Here is an 8847-nt window from a genome sequence, read left to right on the forward strand (position 1 = left end):
CAACATGTGCTGTACCTTCTAACACCAAATATTCGTCTATCCCTGAACTGCAAGAGCAAGAGCACAACTATCTGGAACAAAGCTTGAGGTAGAAGGTTCATCCATAGAATGTTGGTGATCACCGTTCGACCCACGGACGAGCTATCCATGAACTATTTGGCAGACTTATCGGTGACGAGACCCAGAGCAGCCATTGTGTCCATAATCAGATTCACCCACAGCAGCTGGATCGCTGTTAAATGTACTTCACCGGCCAAGGCGGCTGCATAAAGTTGATCGCAAGAGTTGCAACATTTATTTTATTGTGAGTTGGAATTGGACAAACTTTTCGATGTTGGCAGAAACTCCACTTCCCCATCTTCAAACAGTTACCAAAGTTGCAAAATTGTCATCTAAAATGACAATGTCTGAGCTCTCCTTGGCAACTTCGGTGCCCTGAATCCCCATCGAGAGTCCTATGTCCGCTTCTTTGAGTGTGGGCGCATCATTCATTCCATCACCTGTCACAACAACTACATAGCCTTTCTGTTTCAAGCCTTGCCCCATCAGAAGCCTATCAAATGGCTAAGACCTCACCATCACGTGAATTCCATCAACTTTCTACATTCTTTACTCCAGTGTGTAGTTGTGAAATTCTACACCTTCTACCACTGCTTCCTTGGCTTCCTCCTGGTCAGGCCGGAGTATGCCACACTTGATAGCTATTGCTTTAGCGGTGAAAACATTATCGCCAGTGATTAATTCCACCTGCGCCTCGGCAAGCTGGCAAGCTTCTACTGCTTACCTCACTCCTGGCCTATATGGGTCCTTTAGACCTACCAATCCTAATAGGATCAAACTGCCAGAACGTTTTTAGTCTTGCTGTAAAGAGATATACCGAGGATTCATATTGCAGGGTTTTCTTATTGAGCTCGAAAGCTGGAGGAGTTGCTCTGAATCTGACAGTTGCATCGCACGTAAGTAATGTCTTCTGTCAGTCTTTAAATTATGTTTTCCCAACTATACAAAAAAAAAAAAAAAAAAAAAAAAAGAAAATCTATGTTAAGATCTCTAATATTTTCTTCTCCATTGCAGAATTATGGGATTGGATTTGGAATTTAATTATTTCAATTTGTTTTTCTGATTTATATTTCAAGGTCAGCCGCCAAACTGTGTCCCTTTTTATTGGTTTTTGTTACTGGATTATTCTTTTTGTTGTAAGGGAATGAAATATTTATCCAGAAAATTGGTAGTTTAAATACTTAACCTTTGAATCAAAGCCTATATATATGCCAATATGTTTTGTAAGTAGCATCAAATAATTAATTGCTTTTTTCTTGGTAAGTACCTAAATGTTTACACTTTCAGTTTAACAAAAAATGATATATTGAGACAAACTTGGAACCTAATAAATCAATATTAGCAAATTCATAAACTTATTTCGTGACTATCACGATATTGTTTCAATATTCTACTTTTGCTTGCAATTCTGTTCTCTCTAGGACATTAATGTGCATTTTTGGTTTTTAAGTTTTGCCGCTAAATACCAACTGTTTGATTGTGATCTCTCTTTGAGATTGGATATATGATTTAAAAATTCTGCTAATAAATGTTAATTGTGATTCAATTATTTTTTTCAATCATGTGGGGAGATGCAATCTAAGCTACTGTAAAAGACGTCGACAATGCTTTAGTTGATCAAAAAATAGAAACTGCATGTGTGTATTATGAGAGGAAATGGAGAGCAATATGTCTCAGTTTTGGAATGTACTGGAATCAAAGAAGCTAACTCAAGGTGCTAGCTTTGAATTTCCCCGAAATATCTTTTTTTTTGGATTAATTATTTGAGACATAGGAATTCTCGATGTTTTATCTGGTAGTTGAAAATTTAAATTTGGGACTTCTTCCATTTAGTTATTTGGGAGTTGAAAATTTAAATTTTGGACTTATTCCATTTAGTTATTTGGGAGTTTTAATTTATAAATGCGGATTTGTGTTTGTTTGCCCAGCTGCTATTTCAAAGCTGGAGGAGGCATTGTTGATTAATCATGGGAAATATGATGCTCTGTGGTGCTGGAAAATGCTTAAATTGCTTGCAGATTCTGCACTCTGGACCAGAATGAGGCAAAGGTTCCAAAAGGTGTTGCAATGCTTGCAGAAGTCCAAAATTTATTGTTTTTTGACTTTCAATGAGGTACTTCCACTTGCAAATCTCAAAGCAACTGTATTGTTTTTTTAACTTTTGATGTGTGATAAGGAGGGTAGTGAGATCGACTGCATAATTACAGCTTAGTTATCGATTTTTGAAATTCCTGTGCAGAGTAATTGATGTATATAATGCTATTCGAAAGTTCTTATTATTGTCATTGTGTTGTGCTTACTGTGTGCGTGCTTAGCTTAATTATAAATTAAGGATGGTTGAAAATTAGAATTTTATTCACGTTGTTTGTGCAGAGAAGAGTATCTCATTACAAGGAACTCAATTCAACATAACATTTACTACTCTTAAAAGCATTCTGTGAATTCTAAGCTCAAGTCAATCCTTAATTTTCATCTACTTTTTAGTTTCTTTATGTCTAGGTGATTTACTTGGTTTGTAACCATTAAATCACCTGACTTTATATTTACATTTGTGTTTCTAAGTGTTGATATCATTAAAACACTATATTTAGGTTATGAGATTTTATGCTATGTGTTAACATATTCATTTTAATAATTACCACTTGCTTTGATACGTTGAAAATGCTAATTTTGTGACAAGAAAATAATCTTATTTCCTGTTTAATAAAACTTGTAATTGGAGAAACTGTTTGAAGAGAATAATGTTACATAATTTTTCAAGCAATTTGTAATCCTGCAACAATGCGCGGGCATTACTCGCTAGTTAATAAACTAGAAACACAATCCTATTCAAATTGGATAACCCAGTCAGCCAAAGAATCCCCACGTTTGTGACAAAATCAACATCAAATCAGGCTCAAAAGGTGGCGTTAGAAAGATTGGGACGTCTTAGCAACTTTTAGAAGGAAGTTCCTAAAATCTTGAGGCTCACCCAACTAGGGAAACTGTTGCACTTCAAGAAGTACATAATATATTTTCTAGACTGCTAATAAGTTTTTTATTTTTGAAAGAACTGCTAATAAGTTATTGAAATGTCTCTTATTTTTTTGGGTTAAATAAAAAAAAGCTCCAAAAAAAGAAATCTCTGAAAAAAGTAAAATAAGGAGGAAGTCCATGATTTCTTTGGACGTAATTTTTCTGAAAAAATGTAAAGCTTTACTTTACTTTTGAAAAGCTCCAAAAGGATTGTATAAACTAAGTCTAAATTATTCGAACTATACTCCGCAACAGTAAAAATATAAACTTTGGATAATGTTTGTATTCCTCCTTTTTGAGGAATGAGCTTATTTCACTTTTAGATAATATTATTTATCGTAAAAATTTATAATTATTGTGATCAATTAGTTAACATGTTGGTTAACCGTATTCCGAAACACGGAAAAAAATCATTGGATCGTTTTATTTCTTAATCTTCATTTGAAAAACATTCTTAAAACAAATCCATTTGAATAGGAACTTGTTTAGTCATTTAAATGTATAAAATAAATGGACGGTTCATTAGGAATATGTTACTTAGTACATAAATAGTTAATTATTTCAATATATATGAATGACTAAACAATATCTTATTTGAATAATTTTTTGTATAATTGATCTTCAAATAAAGACTAAGCAATCGAACAGTTATGATATAAAAAATACGTTATTTGCATGTGGAATAATAAACTCATTCCGGAAGGAGAAATGTGAGTATTATCCAAACTTAAATGATACTTACAGATGGTCTAATGAGTTTTATTTTATTTTTTTCGGTTTTGTTGTAGAACTTTTATAAAATGAGCGTGCTTAATTGACATGAAATTGTGAAATGAATTTTCTTTCTCACCAGGTGCACACCTTCTAAAGAATAGACAACAGTGACTGGTTGTCACCATGTTTTTCAGTCACAAATGACATTACATCATTGGAACTAAGTTTTACTTATATTATAAACGAAATATATGTTGAACATACTTGCATCCTACAAATATATGCTGTACAACAAAGTATAAATTACATTACCATAGAATAATAAAAGAATTTAAAAAATATTAAACAAAAAATTATGTAAAATTATGACTTACACGAACGAGCAGTGTTGTTTCTGAATTGGGTCTTCAATCCTTCAAACTGAAAATCACTTCAAATATAGTTCTTCTTCGACTTCTTCCACTTGAGATGGCTGAAAATAAGTGTCTCAGGAACAGGAATAGACTTGACAACCCAACCAATTGGCCAAGATACTGCTGCAATACCAACACAAGCACCCCACTGCCCCCAATTCAACCTTTCTGTATCTGCAAACTTCTTCAAAAACTCCACCATCACCACCTGCAGCAAAATAGTGACACCAATAATCCCCACAAACAACTTGTTGGTGTGGATTCCTCTGAACACATTCTTCTTCTCAAGCTTCCTTGCATTGAACTCATTGAACACCTGGCACAGCACAAATGTGTTGAAGATCAGTGTGTCCTTCACCTTGTCATCCACGCCGAAGATCGATTTTCCTTTGAACTGCAATGTCAGGAGGATTGCAATCTGGTAGAGTGCTTGAGGCAGAAGGTTCCTCCACATTATGTTGGTGATCAGAGGCTCTGTCCTCCCGACCGGCATTTTCTTCATGAGCTCTTTCGTTGGCTTCTCTGTGGCGAGAGCCAGAGCACCTAGTGTGTCCATGATCAAATTCACCCACAGTAACTGAACAGCTGTTAACGGGACTTCACCGGCGGAAATTGCTGCCACAAAGTTGATCACCAGCGCTGCGACATTGACGGTGAGTTGGAATTGGATGAACTTCTGGATGTTTTCGTAAACACATCTTCCCCACCTCAAAACTGTGGCCACCGACGAAAAGTTGTCGTCCATAATCACGATATCTGAGCTCTCTTTCGCGACTTCTGTCCCTTGAATACCCATGGAAAGTCCGATGTCAGCTTCTTTCAATGCGGGCGCATCGTTCGTGCCATCCCCTGTCACTGCCACCACATGGCCTAGCTGTTTCAAGCACTGCACCATGAGAAGCTTGTCAAATGGGGAGGACCTTGCCATCACACAGATTTTGTCCACCTTCTCCATTCGTTCTTCAGGCGTGTAATTGCGAAATTGCACGCCTTCAATCACCGCGCCGCCGAAGAACATGTCCTGATCAGGCTTGAGTATCCCGCATTCTGTGGCTATTGCTTTAGCAGTGAACACATTGTCGCCTGTGATCATTTTAACATTCACCCCTGCACGTTGACAATCTTCAACAGCTTTCTTCACCCCTGGGCGGCATGGATCTTTTAACCCAACAAGGCCTAATAGTGTCAATCCATCTTCTTTTAATAAATTTTTATGTTCTTGATCATCCACTTGCTCTTTTACCTTAATTTCTTTGTGTGCAAAAGCAATGCATCTGAGGCTGCTTGCCGCCATACCTTGGATAATCTGCTCGAATTTCAATTTCGAGTTCTCATCCATATCTTTAAGAACTCCAGATGCATTGTAGTAACTTGTGCACATTGCTAATACCATCTCTGCAGCTCCTTTCCAATGTGCTTGCACAGAATCGTCCGCCTTCCGCTTCATCAAAATCCCACTTCGTTTCTTCTGCGAATTGAAGGCCTCGACATAGAGAGTGCTACAACTCTTCACCATTTTCTGCACATCCATCTTAGCCCCATGCACCGCCCACGAAAGAATCGCCTTCTCAGTAGGACTGCCCGAGATTTCAATTTCCGAACCCGAATTAGGCCTGAACACACTACCTGTTGTGTTTAGAGCAACCCCTTCATGAAGCAAATTACGAACAAAAGGAGATATAGATGAATACGCCTCTTCTTCCACGGGTTCCTCGCCAAGCCAAAACTTGGTCACCTTCATTTCATTCATGGTGAGAGTGCCTGTTTTGTCGGTACAAATGACGGTGGCAGACCCCATCGTCTCACAAGCAGAGAGCTTCCTCACCATCGCCTTATCTGCCATCATTCTCTTCATCGAATAAGCAAGCGTCAAAGTCACAGCCAGAGGCAGGCCTTCCGGGATTGCCACCACAACAATTGTAACTGCAGCCGCCACAATCCCTACGACCGCGTTTAATATGTCGTCAACTTTAGTCTTGCTGCCATTATACTCCCGGTTTCCATTCTCGTCCTCTGTATTTCCAGTGAAATACCTAACCATCAAGACAATCAGGACTAAAAATGCAACTACCAAACCGACTTTACCAATTGATGATGTTAGCTTGTTAAGCCGAGCTTGCAGAGGCGTCTCTTCACCATTGTCGTGGCTGATTTGGCTCATCATTTCGCCCCATGTTGTGTTCATCCCAACAGAGGTGACAAGCATCCGAGCGTAACCATCAGCCACTTTTGTGCCGGAAAACAAGAAAGGATTCTGGTGGTGACTAATTTCGACATGATCACTCTCCCCTGTCATGCTCGATTCGTCTACTTGTAACGAATGGCCATCTAGAAACAATCCATCGGCCGGAACTTGGTCTCCAATCTTTAAACAAATGACATCACCAACAACTATTTCGAATATTGAAATCTGCTGGCGCCTGCCGCCTCTGACGGCTTCGATTTGGACATTGTCGCTCACTTTAGACAACTTATCAAACTGTCTGTTTTGTCTAAAATTACTCACAGCAGATACAGAAATTACCAGAATGATTGCGAGAAAAATGCTTCCGCCATCAATCCATCCTTCCTTTAGGCCGTGCACTTTGATTCCCAAGCCGAGAGAAAGCGCAGCACAGCCTAGGAGGATGAGAATTGTGAGGTCTTTGAAGGCCTCCAACACAAAGTGGAGGAACCCTTTTGTTGGTGGCTTCTTGTACGTGTTCGAGCCGAATGCCTTGAGTCTTTTCGCAATGTCGTCTGCTGGATCATCGCCACCATGGACTCCGTGTTCTACGTCAGTTTTGAGAGCGGACGCAATTTCTTCAACCCCTCCCAGCTCCTGAACCTGGTTGAGGTTTTTCTGCTTGACAAGGTTAGTGAGGGTAGTTTGATCAATTTGGAATAAGCTTTCTGATGGCTCAACAGTAATCGCGGCATAAGAAGGTGATCGAGATATTTTGGTGTTTTTGTATTTTGGTAGAGAAATGTTGAAGGCTCTGGAGCAGTAGATTTTGGCAAAAGCCGAACGCCAATTTCTTTGGTGTTTGCTAAGAGTGCTTTTCTGAACATCGAAAAGCAGCCTGATTTCAATGCAACCTAGTTTTGCATGCAGGGTGGTAGACATGCTTAACTGGAAAGTGCTTCAAAGTTTATAGATAGTAAGAGATGAAAAGACTGGTGAAGTGAAAATTGCTACAAATTTGGGGATTGTTATGGATGAAAAGAGTGCTTAATTGAAAAGTGCTGCGAAGTTTAGAGATTGTTAAGAATGCAGTATGCGGTATGCATGCATGGATTAGCTCTGTGTTTGTGTCAATGCATCATTCAGTACTTATAGCAGTCCTCATATCGGCTACTCGTTTCCTACAGAGGAGAATAAATGCTTTTCTTCCTCCTCTGTTACTTCGCAAACGTAAGTGTGTTACCAAGACACCTCGCATCTTTATCGACAAGAATTTCTCAGGTGGGCCAAAAGTCAAGCTTAAATTAAATGCATTGCCAAACAAAAGCGATGAGTTTGCTTGGTAATGGATGCAAACTGAAGGCTCCCCGAACTCGCTGGACACGTAGGAAACAAACAAGAAGTAGGATCCAAAAGAAAATAAGAGCGAGGCTCCCCGAACACGCTGGACACGTGCGAATTAGCATAAGAAAGTAACTGTTGATGGGTCCCACTAAGAAACTTTTTCTCTCTTCCTGACCCTTTCCCTTTCTGTTTCCGATTACTTGAGTGCATCTTTTCCTCAGTCAGCTGCATCGGACAGCACTTCCACCATGAACGAGCTCCCTCTTTTCCTGAAATCTCCAATCCTGAAACGTTTCGGTTTTAATTTCGTGAAATTTGTTGAGACTGGTGTTGAACTTCTTCGGGTTTTACGCGAGCTCGAGGCAGATGCAAAGTCTCCAATCAGCTTTTGCGTTCTCTTCCCCGTTCCCATTTCCCACAATTTAATTATTGAATTAAAACTGAAATTTTGAAAATTATACAAGTATTTCAGCCTTGGTTTGTGTCGTTGTGTTGCGATGCTCGGATTAAATTAAAGCTGTTATGCATGGTGGGTTTTCTTGTAAGATGATTGAAGTTATTCATGGTGGATTTGGTGGTGGTGGAGGAGGAGGAAAACCAACAGAAAAAGAAAGATGCACTGTAGTAAACGGAAGTGGGGGTGAGGAAGAGAGACATTCTCACAAGTATGAATACTCTATGGAAACTGTTGGAACTCATTGTTGTCCCAAGTCGGCTAGAGGGCCCAAGAGAAAGTAGTTGAAATAGGAATACCTCTCTTCAACTCCATTAAGATTTTTTATGATAAAATCTCACACCTGAGAATTGGGCAAGTGGTAAAATAGGGACAATATCAGTGTTGTTGGAATGGACCCTCGTCTCGTCGACCTGAAAAATTCAATATGGTATCCGAGCTAGAAGGCGGGCACGTACTGCCACGCGTGATGGGTGAGTCCCGACATGACTCCACGTGGTCCGATGTGGATATCCACGTGTGACCCATAAAATGAGGTCTTACATGCGGGGGAGTGTTGGAACTCATTGTTGTCCCACATCAACAAGAGGGCCCAAGAGAAAGTAGTTTAAACAGAAATACCTCTCTCTAACTAACACCGAAGTCTTTTGTGATAAAACTCCATACTTAAGGATTGGGCAGGT

At 39.3% G+C, this 8847-nt stretch overlaps 1 pseudogene across 1 annotated transcript; it reads right to left on the bottom strand.

Moving 5' to 3' along the window:
* Positions 1-4000: 4000 nt before the first annotated feature.
* LOC148697306 (putative calcium-transporting ATPase 13, plasma membrane-type pseudogene) lies at positions 4001-7576 on the bottom strand (annotated as a pseudogene). Its single transcript, XR_015961432.1, has one exon. The product of XR_015961432.1 is annotated as a putative calcium-transporting ATPase 13, plasma membrane-type pseudogene (transcript).
* Between the last annotated feature and the right edge of the window lie 1271 nt (positions 7577-8847).

This window comes from Pyrus communis, chromosome 4 (genome assembly GCF_041283825.1).
Source record: "Pyrus communis isolate YQ-2024b chromosome 4, ASM4128382v1, whole genome shotgun sequence".
Taxonomy (NCBI): domain Eukaryota; kingdom Viridiplantae; phylum Streptophyta; class Magnoliopsida; order Rosales; family Rosaceae; genus Pyrus; species Pyrus communis.